Here is a 21,028-nt window from a genome sequence, read left to right as displayed (position 1 = left end):
ATCCAGTTAGACCTTCTTGTTATTTACAAAGGTGATGGTGGCATGATCTCCAGTAAAAATTATTCGCACTCGATATTACGTGAGAATATTGTAGATATCAAAAAAATTGTTGGACTTTACAAGACGAATTCAATTTCTATTAGGGTTCTTGGGGTTATATTTCATCCCAAAATTCTAGTTCACATCTATTAAAGAATAACACAAACGTCTAAAATATTCATATTGAAATCAAGACATCAAATATTATATCTGACAAGGCACAATTTTAGCGATCAAATACATTGTAAAAGATATTCAAGAACTACACTACTAGAAGCTCGAATCATGGAGAAAATACAAAGAGAAGAATCAAGAGAGGAACAGAATCGCACTCACAAATATTCATCAATAAAATCTCTGTTTCATCATACTTTATTTGTGATTTCAGTTTATTTTTTATCATTTTGAAATTTGCTGCAAACGAGTATACTTATATTTACAGTAATTAAATATAATTTAGGGATAAGAATGTATACTACAAAAGAATGTGAATTTCCCACGGACATTTCCATTAATACACTATCGGATATATAGAATTTTCCAGAACCAATTTCCAACGAATTCATTAAAAATTTACACTTTTTGTGGTAATGATATGTATAAATATTTTAATTCATATATCATGTATTTTGGATGGAGCCACGAATTCAAATAAGAAAATTCAATAGTTTATATCATGTATTTAAAGTCTCTGAGTTCGTCTGAGACGGAATAGGCCTCGTTTGTGATCCTTCTATCACTAGGTTAAGTGACAGTCTTTATTAGTGAGTTCGCACTATATATTTGTTTACATATATTCAAAATTTAATAATATAAATATAAGGCCTGTGTAAAAGTTACTGAGTTCGTCCGACCCCATAGGATACTGTAGTTCCATCCTCGATTCTATTGAACCTTCTTGCACCCACACTACCTATTTTGGGTATATAATTTTGAGTTTGATATAATTATTAAGTTGCGGATAATTTTTAGGCATGATTGGCAGTCACCCTTTGTTGAGACACCTTAAAGGATAAATTAAGAGGTGGACGTTAAAGGCACAATAACTTTCACCGCTTCCAGCTAGGAATAAGTTCCTGCATTTAGATGTCGTTTGGTGATGAAAATTATAATTTTTTAAAGATAAAATTGGTCATGAATATAAATTGGAGTTGTTTTAAATTTTGTCACCAAAGTAGGAGTGAAAAAAATTAAAATCTTTTCAAATACAATTGCAGCAAAACATTACTCCCCTCATTCTAAAATAACTGAATTGTTGGGATATGACATAGACTTTAAGAAAAATCTTTTAGCACATAAATTGTAGGTTGTTTTTCACTATTACTCTTTTAATTGTTCTTAAATTACTCTCCTAAAAAATGTGAAGTACTTAAAACCTCATTAAATAAAAGGGTAAAATTGAAATAAACTTCCAACATGTCTTATGAAGAATGAATAATTCATTTATTTTGAACATTATAAAATAGCTCAATAATTCATTTATTTTAAAATGGAGGAAATACTATTTTTAGTAAAGTGAAATATTTTTGAGAAAATATGAAAAATTTACATGGTCATGGCCAAACGGTTATTTACTCGCAAATGATCAGAATTGGGCTCCCCATAGTCCATAATTAAGTTTATGAATAAATAAGAAATTTAGTTCTATATATTTTCCCTCCGTTTCATTTTATGGCAGCCTTTATTGATTTGACATATAGTTTAATTAATTTTTAAGCAGAGGTATATTTTAATAATTTATAATATTCTAAAATTTTAAGTTTAACTACTACGACATTACTTAATACAGTATTAAGAGTAGAAAAGAAAAAATATATTTTAAAAAAAAAAAATTAATTTCATAGGTTGAACAAGTAAATTGAAATAGTTGCTTTTTGATGTGAAGGGAAACTAAAATGAAATAAAGAGAGTATATATGTCATAATAGTAAATTTAAAGTTTCGAAACATTATTAATAGATAAGTTTAGTCTAATAAAATATACCTCTAATTAAAACTCTCTTAAGGAATGTGCCAAATAAATAAAGACCAAATAATATGAAAAGAATAGAGTACTAACTGACCAATTATAATACATTATTAAAAAAAGATTAAAAATATCCTTGAATTATTAAGAATAGGTTTTTTTATCCTTTATTGCATTTATAACTCAAGAAAAAAATTATTATTGTTAGGGTTTATTTATTTATTTATTTATTTTAAAAAGTACTTTAACTAGTCAAATAGTTTTAAAATACCTTTCCTACTCCCGATTTCTCCAAATCAAGAAAAAATAGATTACTTATATTTTTAAACTATTCGAAATAGGACAATTTTATTGCCGATCAATATTTTATGGATGCACAATAATGTTCCTTCCGAGATAAATGATATTTTGAAATACTTAATTTGACTAGTATTATTTTTAGTAGTCCTTTAATATTAGAGAACATGATTAAAAAAAATCTAATTTGATTTAAAAATCAAGTAAAATATGAAGTAAAAAGATAACTTTTTCTAGAAATCAAGATGGATGCTCTATACAATTTAATATAAGTGGTGTATTTTATTTTCTCATTTTGTTTGAAAATACTTAATTCGTTTAAAAAAGAATAATTTATTTTGATTTACCATAAAGTTTAAGAAAATAAAGAAGACTTTTGAATTTTATAGTCTTAAATTAAAGTTATGTCAAATATATCAAAATATTCTTTAATCTTGTGGTCTTAAACATGTCACGTAACAAATTGAAGTTAAAGTATTGTCAGAAAAGAAGTCATTCTTTTGAAACATACTAAAAAAAATAGGTCTCTTCTTGAAATGGGGAAGTAAATGATCTTTTGCGTGATAAAAAAGACATTGATGAGAATTTTTTGTATTTTTCGTTTTGCATGATGCTTAACAAATCATAAATGAACTGATCAGTTTTACTGTTATATGTTTTGTCCACATTAATGGACACAAAGATAAGTTAATGCAAAATATTCACATGCAGGACATATGAATAAATATTGTTAAGACTTTTAAATAGTATAGTATTAATTATAGGGTAAAATAGGAAAATATTAATTCATTTCATCTTGATTCACTACGTAATCAAATAATTTATAATAGATATTTTTAATAATTTAAAATAAATATATTTAGAAAGAAAATTAAGTAAAATGATAAGGAGGGGAAGTTTGAAGAGGATGAGAGTAGTTAAATTGCCCTGTTTGTTGGAAGAATTGAATATGTGAAAACAAGTCTCAAAGGAATGGTAAAAATATTTTCGTATGGCTTATAGACTACAAATTTAAGTTATACTATATTCTTCCTATTTTATGTGTTGCTATTTGATCAGTATAAAGTTTAAAAAATAAGTGATGTTTGTAAAGTTTATAAAATTATCTCTCTTAAAGTTATTTTAATATTTATTTTTTAGATTTTTTCTTAAAAAGTGAGACCCACTAAAAATAAAATAAAAATAATATTATTAAATAGTTACCAAATAAAAAAAAATGACATTCTGTTTTAAATGAACTAAAATGAAAATGGCGACACGGAGAACAGTAATAAAATAGCTATACACAGGGTGTAATCCTTTCTAGAATTCTGGATAAACGAAGAATACTTAATGTGTCAGTTGATATTATCACCAACTAGAGTCTACAAGGATATTCATTAAGGGTTCTGTAATTTGATTAACAATTATTATGTCTTGATTGACAATTAAGTGGTGAAATATTAAATGGATAAATCAAATAAAATTACAAACCTAAGAGATTTCATTATCTAAAATCTCTTTCTTACCTTTTAAATAATTATTTAAAATTCTGAATTTTATATTTTATTCTTAATACATATGAATAAAACTGTCACCCTCAATCTATTTATGTTTGAAGATTTTTTTTTACAAATATTTCATTCTCTAAAATCTCTCCCAAATTATTATCAATTGATATAGCTTTCATCTCCTTTACTGCAACTTCTTCAATAATTTTATTGTCTTTTTTAATTCTTTTATCAACTTTTCTTTTATCAATTTTGAATTCTTTTTCAACTTTTAATTCAATACCCATTAAAGAAAAGAGGAGAAATTGAACAATCAGTTGTTAAATTTTCGACGAGAACGATCAAAGTGACGGTGGTGGTGATATTATATGTATCAATCATAAGTAAATTCAACAATCAGTTGTTAGATTTCCGACGATAACTACCAAAATAGCGGTGGTGATGAGGACGAATGACGAAGGGGGATAGTCAAGGTGGAGGTGATAGTGCGGACGAATGACAAAGGGGGAGGGGATTATATGTATCAATCATAAGCATCAAGACATATACATATGTATCAATCATATGTATCAAAAAAATGTATTTAATATATTTATAAATACATATCAAGAACTTGTATATTCTTTTCATAATTTTTAGAATGATGCATATATTTTTGGTTTATTTAATGGTTTCATCACCCTCATTCAGTTTAAATATTTCTCAATTGATACATATGGTATTTTATTTAATTCCGTGATATATTTTATACGTGCAGCATTGATACATTTTATTCTTTGAGAAACGACATGCATAACACTGATATAATAGTATGAAAAATATGTATTGGTGTTGTTAATCAGTTATCAAAATATATTACCAGTATGATACATTTGTTGTTGGAATATTGATGATAAATATGACATATACTTTTGTGATAGTTATTCATATTTTTAATTTATTTATAAATATTTGATACATGTAACATATGTTTGACATGTGTAAATTATTTATTTTGGTGTGAGGTTGAATTTTTAATGGTTAGTGAATAATTTTACGAAATGTATCATTGTGATACATCTGGAATCAGATGTATTCATTTTCACGATTTGTGCCTAATTTTACTCCTCGTAATAATTAAAAATTAGTTACTTCTTTATTTAACGAACCGCTAAAGTACAAGTGTATCACAATGCACATGTATCAAGATTAAAAATATGTACCATAAATATTAAAATTTAGAATATCATGTAATTAAATAAAATTATAAGAAAAAATATTAAAACCCATTAAAAATTCAAAATTTATGTAAGTTACCCATATTAAATTCAATAGTATGTAGCAAACTTTTAGAAACATAGAGGGTGTCATCTGAATTGAGAAATAAGAAAGGATTTTGGCAATTGGAAGAGAAAGAAAATAACTCAAAGCCAACCTCTGCTCAATGGGCCTTATTTCCTGCAAAGGCCCAAACCCTTTCTCCGTTATTTTTTAGTGGGTATGGTTGAAAATAACTACTTATACGAAAAATGATAAATTACATAAAACCACAAGGTTAGAAGATTTTATTATCCAAAATTTCATACTTTTTAAATAATTACTTGAAATCTCAAATTTTATATTTTACTCTTGATACATATGAATAAAATCTCCATCCTACTTTACTCCACAATTAATGCATGCAATCTATTAATCTTTGAAGAACTTTTTTTCCAAATATTTCATTCCATAAAATCTCTCTCAAATTATCATCAATTAATACAACTTTAACATATGTTTATTTATAAATATTTGATACATCTAACATATGTTTGACATATATAAATTATTTATTTTGGTGTGATATTGAATATTTAATGATTAGTGAGAAGATTTTACGAAATTTATCTTTGTGATATATCTGGAATCAGATGTATTGTTATGATTTATCTAGAACTAGATTTATCATTTTCACGATTTGTGCCTAATTTTATTTTTCGTAATAATTGAATCTGTTACTTTCTAAAATAAAAATTATTTCGGTTTTAAATGTATCACTAATTATATGTATCACATTATAACATATGTATCTCAAATTTAAAAATCCGGGATATGATGTAATTTAATAAATATTTAACTTTAAATTATTTATAAATATTTGATACATTTAACATATGTTTGACATATGTAAATTATTTATCTCGTTGTGATATTGAATTTTTAATGATTAATGAGTAATTTTACGAAATGTATCATTGTGATATATTTGGAACCAGCTGTATCGTTGTGATACATCTGGAACCAGATGTATCGTTGTGATACATTTGATCCAGATGTATCGTTGTGATACATCTGGAATAAGATTTATTATTTCCACGATTTGTGCCTAATTTTACTCCCCTTAATAATTGAATCTGTTATTTTCTAAAATAATTTTTTTTTTTGTTTTAAATGTATCACTAATTATATGTATCACGTTATAACATATTTATCATAAATTTAAAAATCTGGGATATGATGTAATTTAATAAATTGTTGGGGTAAAGTGTTATAACACTTAAACATTCAAGAATTTATGTAAGTTATCCTAAGAAAAAACTACATAACACCACAACTTATTTTTATTAAACTACATAAAAAAAAATTCTTTTTTTATTAATTAACTATTTTTTTCATAAAACAACTGAATACATCTACAAATTCATAAATTTTTGAATACATAATTTTAATTTATTATCTTCCTGTAGTCTAGTTAATGTATGATGTATCTCGATCAAGTAATTTCAAAAATGAATGCATCTCGGTAATCAAAATTATATATCTCAATTTTAAAATTATGTATCCAAATACTAATTATGTATCTGAGTAAAAATGAAGCAGTTAACTGTTACATTCTTAAGTTTGAAATTATGTATCTCAACTTCAAAATATACGTTCGGATGCTAATTATGTATCTGAAAATTGTAAAATAAGGGATTATTTATAATTCATCTAAGAGTAAGGATAAAGAGTAATAGAGGTAAACTTGTTGAAATTTATGTGAGCTTTAATATTATAAATACTAGACCAAGCTATATGCAAAATTTGAGGAAAGTCGAAGGTAATTTGAATTTAGCCTGCTTTAAAGTCAAAAATAAAAGATGCAATTGACTTGAAAAATGTCATTGCATTAATATATATCACGTGTATATACTAGTTTAATCGCACGTGACTCACACATATAAAGTTTGATTATTTAAAATTAAATAATTTTGTTTATTCTGAAGTTTTTTAATGAAGTATAAAAAGTTTAAATTCGTAGAAACCCAACTACGGAGGCACATCGCCACATGATATTCTTTGGCTGCTGCACTCCCCCACCCCCACGCTGATAAAATACCAACACACATTAATAATCAACAAGCAAGCAGAGTAGTTTGTTGAAGGCACTAATATTAAGAAATTACTAACTTCAGAAAATTGAAGTAAAGCCTCAAATTTCCCAAAATGACAATACTCCAAGGAGTAAATGAATAAAACATACCTGAAATAATTGTCATTGAATGAATTTTTGAAATAACCAGTTTCGACTTTGATATCTTGAACTTTAGATATGTCTATATAGATATCGTCGAGACATTGCAGTTCTGTATACCTTATTATTTTCCAGTAAGAAAATTTTCAGTAAATTTTTGTGGTTCATTTTTCTCCCCAGAAACACACAAACACAAGTCTTTGCATCTACAATAGATAATGAGCACAAACACGAGTCTTTTCAAGTTTAGAGATTTCTTCACAGGCAAAACATTATCCTTGTTAATCTAGTAGTACAACTGGACAACTAAGATATCTAATCTCCTTGTAGTATTTAACTTCTTTATCAAGAAACATGTACATGGCCCAAAAATTAATTTATTTATTCAAACTATAAAATTATTGAAAAATTTGACTATGATTAAACATTAACGATGGTCAGGATTCAACCTCTACTAAGCTCCTCCCAACTTTGAAAATATCTATTTGATAGGGTCCACACATATGGAGTTCTAAATATCCCGTTAACCCGTTAATTTATTTCCAACTTAACCTTAGCTCTTAGTGTATAAATACACCATTATTGAAAAGAAGGTATTCCTTATTAATTGACGACTAAGATTTACAAAAAGAGAAATACGCTCTACATTTCTAGGATATCTAAACTACGTAAATACTCAAATATCCAAAAAAAAAAAAGTATCATCTACTATCCCAAGGTATAAGAAAAAGGATGCTCACAAACCTAAATCTTTCTTCAAACCTAATCCCAGATCATGACCCACACCCTCATTGAGGTTGTATTAGTGATTCTTGGTGGCAAAGAGGATAAGGGTGTGAATTGTGATTTGGGCTTAGGTTTGAAGGAAGATTTAGGTTTGTCAGCAGTTTTTTTCTTGTACCTTGGGATAACAAATGATACTCGTTCTAAATGTTTACCTATTTTTATAGTCTATATATCCTAGGTATGAAGAGTATTTCTCTTTTGTAGACCCTAGCCGTCAACTGATGAGGAATACATTCTTTTCTATTCATAATAGTGTACTTTTATATTAAGGGCTAGGTTTAAGTAGGAAATAATTAGAATCCCGTATGTGTGGATCCTATCCAATAGATATTTTCTATACTTAGCCTATTTCTATTCATTTTGATCTTTGAAAGTTGGATAAGTGGGTGGGAGGGGGAGCTTAGTAAAGGTTAAATGCTTCCTATCGTTATATCTTTAATCATAATCAATTTTTTTTCACACTGTGGGAATATAATGGATTTGTTGTTCTTGTTGCATAGTCAAATTTTTCTAACAATTTTATATTGAAAAATGATTTTAATAAATTAATTTTTGGCTATATACATTAATGATAATTTTCCTTAACAGAGAAATTAATGAGTACAAAGAGATTACCTGGTGAGAGAGACGACTTGAGCATTACCTGGTGAGAGAGACGACTTGAGCGTCGAAGGCAATGAGAGAGAGGTCTGTTGGGTTTGAAATCGAGAGAGCGTCATGCGGAAGCTTAAATTTTGCAAACCATGAAGATGATAATTCAGATGACACACAAAAAAAATACTAAAAGGACATATTATTGATATTATTTGGTCAAGCGACCTACATATTATGAAAACTAATATTGAAGAGGTATAATCCTATTGGGAGAAAATCTCCCCCTAAACAAAATTCTTAAACGACTACATTATGGATATTATTGTGTTATGGTATGAGAAGGGACTTCTATTTATATATATTCAAAACCTTTAATCCAAGAAAGAGGTTAGCCAAATATGAAAAAGAATTATATTTTTTCTTTCAGGAAAAGTAAAAGTAATTATAGTAACTTTTATTTTCCTTCTAAGAAAAAGTAAAATTTAAACATAGTAAGAAAATCAGGGAAAAAATCATAACAAATCTCCCCTTTTTGGTTTGATTTTCTTCACTTGATCATTTTCTCTTCATATCACGTGTATGAACTTCGTTCTTGATATAATCTTCATAATTGCTGCTTGTCATGATTAAAAATAAAATTTAGAATATCGTTGTTAAAAATTGGTTTAAAAGTAATATTTTATTTTCATTTTTAAAGATGCAGCAGCAGGCGTGTTAAAAATATGGTTGAAATTTGTTCTTCACATGTAGTTCGACAAAAATCTTGATTATCGCCCAAATTGTTGCAGCTTAATTTTGAAACCGCTTTGAACCTGTTTAATCTTGTCTCACCACACCATTGGACCATTGAATGGCAAGCTTTGATATCACTTGTTGGGTTTGAAATCGAGAGAACGTCATGCAGAAGCTTTTAGTTTGCAAATCACAAGATGATAAATCCGATGACACATGAAAAATTAAACTAAAAATATATTATTAAATATGATTTGGCCAAATGACCTATATTAAAAATAAAATTGGAAATTCTAAAATTTATTGGGAGAAATCTCCCTCTAAACAAAGACTCTGTAAAGACTACATTGTGGATATTATTGTGTTATGGTACGACAAAAATCTTCATGTTCAAAACCTTTCCACCAATAAAAGGGATAGCCAAATATAAGAAAAAAAAATTATATATTTTTTTTTTAAAAAAATAAAAATAATTATAATAACTTCACTACAAAAAAAAAATAGATAAATTTGCGGGATTTATATTGAGGGGTTACTTTATTAACTTCACTCCCTCCTTTTCCTTTTTGTCATTTCCCTCCTTATTTACTAAAAAATATTTAATGGCTTTAGTATTCCTCCCTTTCTCTTTAGCACAGAAAGTGAAAAGGTAATTTTCCGTCTCTCTGTTGTCCTCTCAGTCGTCCATCGTCTAGCTGTGTGGCTTCCACTCTGTCTCGTCCGCGACTGACTGTCCACATAGGTGTAATGCATTTTTTCTCCATGTTAATACTTTAAAAATTAACAATCAGAAAGTGTGTTTTGGGGCATCTTGTCCAATTTGCTTGATTTTTCAATTGGGGTTTTTCTTATCTATCGATTTTGACCTTTGTTATCTGCTGGGTTTCTTCAATTTCTAAGCATATGCTGAAGTCACTATTGCATGTTGTTTGACTGCAAATTTTAGGTTAATTTGAACCAAGGAAAGTTTCTCTTAGCTTAGTAAGAGTTCTTCTTCATACAGGAAAAAGAACCCTAAGCTTTGATGATGTTGAATTGAGTCACCAAATCTTTGAATTTTTTTCTGGTCAAAAGTTTCAAGCATTTTCCTAAGCAGCCAATAGTAATTATAATGATAATAATATGTGTACGTTACGTATGCAGCTAAGCACAATCCCAATTCATATGTAATTAGTATTAATTTGAATATCCTTTATAGTGATCTTTTGTCCTACTGGAACCAACTCTTCGTTCTTATAATGAGGGATTGCAATAAAGAAATATTTCTAAGAAGTCAAGCAACCTTTTAATTAACCTTAAATAGACCTTTATAAACATCATTAAATTAGTTAGTTGTTGATTTTTATATCCGATCTATTGTGTACTAGAATATTAGTATTAGATTATCTCCAAGTGAAAAGAATTATCTTTATGCACAACCATAATGTTAGGACCCATATTGTTTTCCGGTTTTCTTGTACTTTTTCTGATGTCTTGTACAAGAATTTGCTGACTAGAGTTCTGTATTCTTTCGGGATCATGGTCTTCGCTAGTGTTTGTGATCTCTTCAGGGTCTTTTCCCTTTCTTCTGAACCACCCACCATCCCTCTCAGTAGAGCTTCAAGTTGCCACATTTGTTAAGTAGAAAATGAGAAATTAAATAAAAAGCTATCCTCAACCATTTTAGTTTGACAAGGTCTCTTTGTGGTTTAGCATCGAGAGAACTATAACGTTGGAAGGGAGCATCTAATCTCCACCACTGTTTGAAACATATTACACTAAAGAAATTAAAATTTAATCTCAGAGTGTGTTTTAGATATTAACTGATTATATCATGATTATTAGTGACATTGGTGAGTGATGAGTATAGAACCTTTAGAGAGGCTAACAGAAAAAATTATAACCACAATATGTTATAATGGTATAAATGAGGGTGCTATCTATGATTCTGATGAAGGCTATAAATACATTTATGATTCTACCGAATTCTTTTTCTTACTGAATCGTTTGCTTTTCCTAAGATATTCATAGTTTTTATGTGAAATCAAGTGTGATGACAGATCTGACTCTTTTGTACCATAAAAACTAGATCCTAGGTATATGTTTACACGTAATGAGGTACAATCCATGTTTGAAATCAGATTCTAATATTTTTTTTTATGATTGTGCAGCCACCACATGATGCTAATGGACATTCCTGTTCATCAACAAGTCCAACTCTGTCTCATGCTGTAGGAGCCTCGACATCAGTACAATCCCCCCCACATGATGCATCAAATTCCTTGCTAGATGATGAAGTCCAACAGCAAGAACAAGCTCCAACTCAACCTTCTAATTCAAGAGTCACATCTAAATCTGTACCATATTGGGCTGTAGAGATAATTGGTATGTCTTATATATATTTTACTTAATCATGAGTACTCTAATTTTTCCTCTTGCGACTAAGTAACTTGTTTCTTATTAAAGATTTGGAGAAGACTACAAAAACTATTAGGGTCAAGGTACATAAGGTCAACTACCTACCTTTAGGGGAGCGTATAATTGTTCACTTCAATGAATATGGCTCAGCAATTGGGGTAGCACAAGGGTTGCTTGCAGGATATTGTGGAACATTAGCAGTTGATTGTAATGTATTCCCTATTAGTTTTGAGAGATGGTTGGGGCCAACAGGTGTTCCTAAAACGTACAAAGAAGATTGCTTTGAAACATTTTTAAAGGTGCTAGTTCTATTATACATATTTTTACTTGTACTACTAGACTTTTATATATATAAAGAAACTAACTTTGTGTTACTCTTTGAAGCCTCGATTTTGTTTTAGGACTACTGAAGCCACTGCATACAGATATTGTACTTCTAGCATTGGAAAAAAGTGGGCTACACATAGACAAAGGATATCTAATGAATTTAACGATCCAGCCAAAAGTATCAATGAACTTTTAAGTAATGGTATAAGCAAAGATCAGTGGGCTAGTTTTGTTTCTTACCGTAGAAGAGCATAAAAAATCGTAAGATTTTTGCTTTTAAAATAAATTTTACTGTCATTCTAATCAAATATATGCTTAACTTTGTAAGTTACAATTATTTTTGTTGATAGGATCTTTGTAAAAAAAATAAAGAAAATCGAAGCAAGGAAAGAATTTCACACACGGGTGGTTCAAAATCATTAGCAAGAAGACGACATGAGATCGTATGCATATCAACTTGCTATTTTTTTTCCTCTAATTTAAGTATTTTACTATAATTTATTTGATAGTTTTCTTTTTTAGTTTTTTGGCAACTGGAAAAAATTTTAGTCGGGGACAAATGTATCTTGAAACTCATTAAAGGAAAGGTGGATCGTATGTAAATGAAGAGGCAAGAATTATAGGGGTAAGTTTAACATCGTTGTACTTTTTGATATCATGTTGTCTGTTCACATTATTGTTGTTGACTTATTTGATATTTTGGTCATTTTCTTATTGTTCTTGATTCTTTTTTGGCTATCATTGATTTCTTCTTGGTGTATTGATTCATAGTGCAGAACATGAATTGTCTAGGATTTGCCTTTGTCTAATGTCTTGCTCCCATTGTTCTTTTTCTATCTGTTTCTGTCTGGACACTTTCTGCCACTAACTAGCTTTTTTCTTTTTTTTCTTTCATCCCTCTTGTCATTTTTATGCTTATTTTTGTCAACATCCTTGGAGAAATGTACAGCCAATTCATGTTTTTCATCACTGCTGCAATGATTATTGGAAAATTCAAACAACAATTCTTCTACAATGCTCTTCTGTTCTTTGCTTGTATTGGCCTTGTGGTGCATCTGGTAAGATGATTATTGCTTTTACGTTGGCATCTTTACGTTGAACAATCTATTAAATTATTTGTTATAATGCTGGTAGACTCTTATAAGACTTGTGTTATATGTGCCTTATAATGGCATTTGTTATGTTTCCTTTGTGTTCAAAAGAGTTGTTTTCAGCTGTTGGCTTCGTCTGAATAAAATATATAGTTTATATAGTAATTGCTTGGTTTTGCAATGAGCATCTCTTATATGGACCTTATTTGGACCCTGTCATGCTAAGATAAAGTTCTTGAATGGTTAACATTATTTGGATGTAAAAGAACTGGTAAAGTTTTGCAATAAACATGTTTTTTTCCACATTTTCTGTTAATTGTGGTAGAACATTTTCGTTAATTGTGGTAGAACCTTTATCGTCTTAATTTGTTTATTGTAGGAGCAAATTGAGTTGGATATAGATCAATGTAATGAATCTGAAGCATCCCCTAATGATATTATTGGCAAGTTGTTTGGAGCAGAACATTCAGTTAAGAGTACGATGTTGGGGTATGGGAGCAGCCCCTTCAGATACATTTAAGAATATCAAACGACGACTTACTAATTTGAGTGTTTCCTCATCTAATCTCGGTGAATCATCCTCAACTAAAACCTATTTGCACCAAAAGGTCTCACGTTTGGAGTACCAATTAGAAGGAACTTTAAATGTGTTGAAGACATACATGATATCGAAGGAAGTGTTCCCGCTGAATTTGCTAGTTTGTTTGCTCCTCAACCACTGGTAATAAGCAAGTATGCATCTACTTAGTTGTTGATTTATAGATTTTTCATTAAATATATTTTTTTTATAATTTCAGTCGGATTATGTAGAGAGTGAACCAACTTCATCAATGAGTATAAGAGGATCATCAGATGGCAGAAACCCAAATCACCAAGAAAATGCCTAGTATTTTTATGTGTATTGTTATAGAATTTCTTATTTTATGTATTTAAAGAAATATTATTTTAGGAACAATGCTGTTTATTTGATATGTGGTGTTTGAATTGGTGATTTTTGATGTTATTGGTATTTTTAATGCAATGTAATTACATTTTATAAGTTATTCATGCATATTTTGATTATACATGCTTGTCCCAATTTAATCGTAGAATTAAAATATCAAACTAGTGAGGAATATATTCTTATAACAGTGATTGAACCTTGAAATAAGTTGGCTTAAGTTGGCTTGCAGCATTTATAAATCCCCACAAATTAATGTGTATATTATTTTTAAAAAGATATTAAAAGTTATAGTGGGGGTTTAAAACCGCCTGTAATCGGCTCACAAAATCGCCGCAATTTCAACGTTCATTTTGTGGCGTTTTGTATCGTAAGTTGCGGTGTTCGTGGAAAACCGCTGCAGTAACGTTTGTGGTGAGTTCAACTGCAACCGTTTTTTGTAGTGCTTTTATTTTTCTTTTAATAAAAAATAAAATTTAAATATAATAAGAAAAACTCTAATTCTTTAAATTAAAACTCTTAGCTCTTCAATGGCTCACTGGACAGAGAGAATGAATTCTTGCAAAAATCAAAAGCAAACAAATAATGAACGACGGAACAATGAAAAAAATCCTAATTCATCAATTCCGGCAAATGAAAAAATACAAAATATCAGCCTATATAATTTGCATGTTGCCACTATATTTTTCTACTAGCGAAGTATCGAACTTGTATTTCGTCTACATACAAGAAGATAGAAGATTATGTACAACAACTGGGAGGATATGTCCACTTAATTATTCTATCATTACGTGCAAATCAGAATACTTTTTAATCACTTTACTTTCTTATTTTTAAGTTAGCCACAACTCACAAAGGTATATGATTGGCAAAATTGTAAAGAAATAGGATTCCCAATTACAGCTCATTACTTCAATTACTTCTCATGCTAAACAAACCAACTAATCAAATCAATCATTCTTGGTGATACCTCCCATCATTGGACAGTTTGTCAGTGTGCCATTTGCCACAAATAATAAATCCAACAAATGGAGAAATATAATCATAAACTTCAATTTTCTTTTAAAAAAATCAGACGCTGTGTTTTATAAAGGAATATTTACATACAAATAGCTGGTTAAATTCATTGTTTACTTTTTCTAATCGATATGTTATACACTAATTATTCATGATTATATTTGTCAGCAATTTTTGTTTGAATGATAGAATGAATAGATTCAAGTTGTTTTTTATTTGTAAAAAATCAATTTAAAATATGGTAATTTGTGCGGGGAGATAATGTGATAAAGTCAAATAATAACCATAACAAAAAAATAATACTAGTTCTTTTTTTTTTTTAATCATGTGTCAATATTTTCACACAATACAAATTTGAATTTCTTCTTCACCCACAAATGGTTGCAGAGTTTTTGAGTGCATCCAAACAATTTACTCGGGTAATGTAAAGTTTAAGTTGATTTTACACCAAATAATGAAGGCAATAAGCAAGACGAGCTAGATTAGTCTCCCTAAAGGAAAGTTGAAATGTATTCAAATAAAGAAAATATTGATTCAGTAATAAATTTTTAAAGGTAAAATATCACTAACAATAAACTTAAAAGAAAAGAATTGTATTGAGAAAAAAATCCTTAAGAAAAAAAATAGTAATATTTTTTTATATAAAATTGTAAATCACATCGAAAATACCGTTAATTAATCCAATATTACGGATATTTTCTCCATTTTAAATGAAGTGTTTTCCCCCCTACAGAATATTGCCTGCCGACCAAAACAAAGATGGACTATTTATTTCAATAATCATATCAATCGTTTTTATTGAATTGGGTCCCTATAACTTTGATAAGTAGAAAGTTTAAGCTCTAGTTGCCAAATCAGACCAATCTTCCTTTGTACTGTTTGAGTAATAAATAACGTTTTAACATGTTGTAAATTTATCATTCTTAAATTAAATTAGACTAGCGAAACAACAATAATAACATATTTAATCTAATTTCACAAATAGAGTTTGAAGAGAGATTCCTACCTTTTGAAAATAAAGGTAGAGTGATGTTCAAGTAAAACATAAAAATCATATATCTAAGACAAACATAATAAAGAAAAAACTATAGGTGTACACATCCTGTCTAACCATCTCTCTCAATATTCTTCGACTTACTTCTATCATTCTTGAGTCCGGAGCCAAAAGGGCTCATTTTTTTAATCAAAAATTTCAAAAGGGACACTTACTTTTGAAAAAAAAAAAAAAAAACGGACAAAACGCTGCGAGCCCTGCGACTTGTAAGTCGCCCGGGGCCCAGCGACTTGCAAGTGTTCACTGTTCACCTCCTCCTTTTTTTTTTGTTCTCATCCTTAACATCATCATTTTTACTCCTTTCTTTTCTCTTTCATTTTGACCGAGAACAATAATACTCACTCACTCAAAGATTCCACACTACATAGACCATTCACATATACTCCATTTTTCCTTTTCTTGGTGGGAACAACAGAAAAGACTAGAGAACATTGCATCATCTTTCTTTTTCTCCAACGACCGGAAAACATAAACACAAATAATTCTTCATTTTCATCACTTCACAATTCCACTCTCAAGCACACAATGTATTTAAATAATTTAAATTGTTAATTATTGTAATTTATTATATTTTTTATGTAATTTTTATATTAATATACGTTACTTTTCTTATCCAAATTTTTGTGGCATTGATAATCAATTATATTTTAAAAATAATTTAAGTTTTTAATTATTGTGATTTATAATACCTTCTTCTATTATTTACGGTACTTTTTATTTCATTTTCAAATAATATATGTTGTTTTATATCTTCTTCTGTCCCGTCCCAATTTATATGACAATGAGAGTCAATAAAATTTTTATATGTCTTTTAAATATTTTAAGTTATTAATTAAATAAAAAAAAATGATTGCCATATAAATTGGGACGAGACAGAAGAAGATATAAAGCAACATATATTATTTGAAAATGAAATAAAAAGTACTGTAAATAATAGAAGAAAGTATTATAAATCACAATAATTAAAAACTTAAATTATTTTTAAAATATAATTGACTATCAATGCCACAAAAATTTGGATAAGAAAAGTAACGTATATTAATATAAAAATTACATAAAAAAATATAATAAATTACAATAATTAACAATTTAAATTATTTAAATACATTGTGTGCTTGAGAGTGGAATTGTGAAGTGTTGAAAATGAAGAATTATTTGTGTTTATGTTTTCCAGTCGTTGGAGAAAAAGAAGATGATGCAATGTTCTCTATTCTTTTCTGTTGCTCCCACCAAGAAAAGAAAAAATAGAGTATATGTGAATGGTCTATGTAGTGTGGAATCTTTGAGTGGGTGAGTATTACAAGTCGCTGGCCCCCGGGCGTCTTACAAGTCGCTGGGCCTCGGGCAACTTGTAAGTCGCAGGGCCCACAGCATTTTGTCAGTTTTGGTTTTTTTCGAAAGTAAGTGTCCCTTTTGGAATTTTTGATAAAAAAAGGAGGCCTTTTGGCTTCAGACTCTATCATTCTTTGTAGGCTCATATCCATCATAGCTGACATCTTACACCTTCTCACTGAGACATTTGTGCATCTCTTCTTTACATATCTGAACTATCTCGGTCTCTCCTTGCTCATCTTGTCCATCACGAAGGCTACACCCATCATGTCCCAAATATTTTCATTTCTAATCTATCTCTCTTAGTATACTCAACATCTTCACTTTTTCACTACTTTCATTTGCTAGGCATGCGACTTCTTGAGTACTAGCCAATATTCTGCCTCATATAACATAGCTAGTTTGATCACCACGTCATAAAGCTTGCATTTAAGGCCATATCACACATTCTTATCAACAAAATACCAAATGCGAGTCTTTATTCATCCACCCCCTCCAATACGACGTGTAATATCCTCGTCAGTCTCAACATTTTCATGAATTATACTGAAAACTTCCTTTCTTGGAGATAAACTTGTACTCTAAGTGGTCGTTTGTTGTAAGGTATTAAGACAAATAGTCTCGAAATAAAAAAATAGTTCAGGGATAAAATTTTTGGTGTCTTAGTTGGTTGCCAAGTTCGGAATAACTTATCTCGAAATTAACAAATAGTATCAGTATAAGTTATCCCATCCTTTTGATGGTATAATAATTTCAAGATAATTTTTCTTAGAATAAAGCTATAAAATACTAACAAAATTACCCTTTAAATCATTTGATTATCACTTTTCGCACATATATATAAGATGAAAGATATTTTTATAAACAAACAATATATTCTTGGAAAGAATGCAATGTATATTATTTTTAATATAACAAATCAAACATTCACTAGAAAATAATATCAAAATAACTAATTTTAAAACAAAAATAATATCAAAATAACTAATTTTAAAACAACTAATCTCAGCATAACTAATTCGTTATAACTTATTTCAAATTAAACGAACTCTAAATATTCAATGTCTTGACAAGGCGTGATGCACATCCTTTATTTAAATTAGACTCATTAAATAAAGAACAAATAGCTGCAGAATCAATGCGTTCTCCATTTTTGCATTAATAGGCCGTCATGTCCTTGAAGTGAAAGTCCTACAAATAAATCGAAATACTAAATTAAGAGAATTGGGAACCTATGAAAACATAAAATAATGCTTTAGTGGTAGGGAATAAGTGCAACATGCATAATAATAACAATTGATCACTAGTGAATTGGTCTAATGTCACCATCACACAGCAACATGGTGTGTTAAATCAATTTTAAAAAGATCAAAGATAAAACGACAAAAATAAAACAGAGAACAATGCAAACAAAATTAAAATTCAAATCTAGGAGATAAGATATATTGCACGATGTACAAGATGTGAGGGGTCATCTCGTACAAGTTGAACTAAGTGATCTGTTATGATCATAAAATTAAATTATTAGATATATGTTATATATAAAATTATTTTTTACTCTTGCATCATTGGATAAAAATTAAATGAATGTAAACTGGAGTACTATATATTACTGTATTCACGTATTTACGGCTACACTTTTCAAAGGCTGCTGGCAAAAGTAGGACAAAGTTGGAGTTTTTTTTTTTTTTTTTTTTTTTTATTCGATATTCGATACCCGATATTAATCTGAATTCTCATCGGATAAGGTCCATTCGAAGGTAATACTGTCTATCAAGAATTTTTTCATATTCAAGACTCGAATTCGAGACTTCTAATTAAGGGAGAAACGACATCATTCACTGCATCATATCCTTTGATGGTGAAGTGGGAGGTTTTTTTCTTTTCATTTGATACCCGGTACTTGCATTGGAGCTCGATTAATCTGAATTCACACCCGATAAGGTTCAATGGGGGGTAGCGCTCCCTATTAATTTTATACTTAAAACTCAAATTCGAGACCTCAGATTAAGAGAGAATCAGCGTCATCCATTCCACCACATAATTTGGTGGTAAGGTTAGAGTGAAGAAATACTACCAACTAGTTATCTAATTCTACTGGTACTACTATTTATAATTACCAAACTTTTCATTGAATTAATTTGGAAGCTGTCAAATGCTGTTGTAGTATTTATCTAGTACCTACATTATGTCATCATCATTTTCATTTGAATATTCCTGGTTAGTTGTTGTAGTAGTATGATTTTGATATTTTAAGGAGGAAACAAATGTATATATGTAAAATTATGCTAACACTTTTCTTCCTTTAATTTGTCAAAATAATGTTGAGAGTACCCTTTTATAAAGTGTTGGAATTATTTTCTCATATTCGTCAACGAATTTTATACGCTTTTAACGCGTTAGAACAATACCAAGTCATATTCGACGTTTGAATTGACTTCTTTAATTTTAGGCAATTTGTGAACTAAAGGACTCTTATGATTTTTGCCCTGATTTTCTTACTATAGTTAAGTTTTATTTTTTCTTAGAAGAAAAATAAAAGTTACTATAATTACTTTTACTTTTTCCTGAAAGAAAAAATATATATTTTTTTTCCATATTTGGCTAATCTCTTTCACTTTTTCCTGAAAGAAAAAAAATATATTTTTTTTTCATATTTGGCTAATCTCTTTCTTGGAGGAAAGTTTTGGACATCTGTAAATAGAAGACCCCTTCTCATACCATAACACAATAGTATCCACAATGTAATCTTTTAAGATTTTCGTTTAGGGGAGATTTTCTCTCTTATTAGTTTTATATTTTTGATATTAGATTTTATATGTAGGCCAATTGGCCAAATCATATAATAAAATTATATTTTTAGTATTGTTTTTCATTGTCATTTTATTTATTGTCTCATAGTTTGCAACTAATAGCTTCCACATAACTCCCTCTCGATTTCGAATCCAACAAGGACTGTCTCTAGAAATGTTATTGGTGATTTTCCACCTAATTAATTCATATTTCTATATAATAGAAGCACTGGTTTCGACCAGTGCTTCCTAATTTACCTTTTTACCCCTAATTGTTTCGTAATTTACTATATTATTCCTAATTAATTATTATAAGTCATTTATATATTAGAATTAATAATATTTTTTTATTATATTATGCCTAATTAATTATTATAAGTTATTTATATATTAGAATTAATAATATATAAATAAGAAAATAGATATTTATGATGTTTGTCTCAGCTGCTTTAATCGTGATTTTACTATATCATCCTTAATTAATTATTATAAGTCATTTATGTATTAAAAAATTAATAATATTTAATTAAAAAAATAAATGACATGTCTGCTGCAGTTGCTTCAATCATAATTTTGCTAAATATCGCTCATAATTAATTATTATAAGTCATCCAAGTGTTAAAAAATTAATAATATTTTTTAAAAAATAAAATAAACATAAAATGATAAATTAACTCTTGGTGTATTAAATTAACTTGACCTC

General features: G+C 28.7%; 1 long non-coding RNA gene across 4 annotated transcripts; it reads left to right on the top strand.

Annotated features, from left to right (window-relative positions):
- Positions 1-9,916: 9,916 nt before the first annotated feature.
- LOC107867567 lies at positions 9,917-14,237 on the top strand. Of its 4 annotated transcripts, XR_001673231.2 has the most exons (9): positions 9,961-10,119; positions 11,526-11,739; positions 11,821-12,071; positions 12,157-12,360; positions 12,450-12,542; positions 12,622-12,724; positions 13,049-13,157; positions 13,570-13,911; positions 13,988-14,237. It is a non-coding gene; the product is annotated as an uncharacterized LOC107867567 (long non-coding RNA). The 4 variants fall into 4 exon arrangements; XR_001673232.2 differs by lacking the exon at positions 13,049-13,157 and having other exon boundaries at positions 9,917-10,024; XR_001673230.2 differs by lacking the exon at positions 13,049-13,157 and having other exon boundaries at positions 9,949-10,119.
- The last annotated feature ends 6,791 nt before the right edge of the window (positions 14,238-21,028 follow it).

Source organism: Capsicum annuum, chromosome 4 (genome assembly GCF_002878395.1).
Source record: "Capsicum annuum cultivar UCD-10X-F1 chromosome 4, UCD10Xv1.1, whole genome shotgun sequence".
Lineage (NCBI taxonomy): Eukaryota > Viridiplantae > Streptophyta > Magnoliopsida > Solanales > Solanaceae > Capsicum > Capsicum annuum.
The sequence above is the reverse complement of the archived record's forward strand: the minus strand, read 5'-3'. Positions and strand labels throughout refer to the sequence as shown.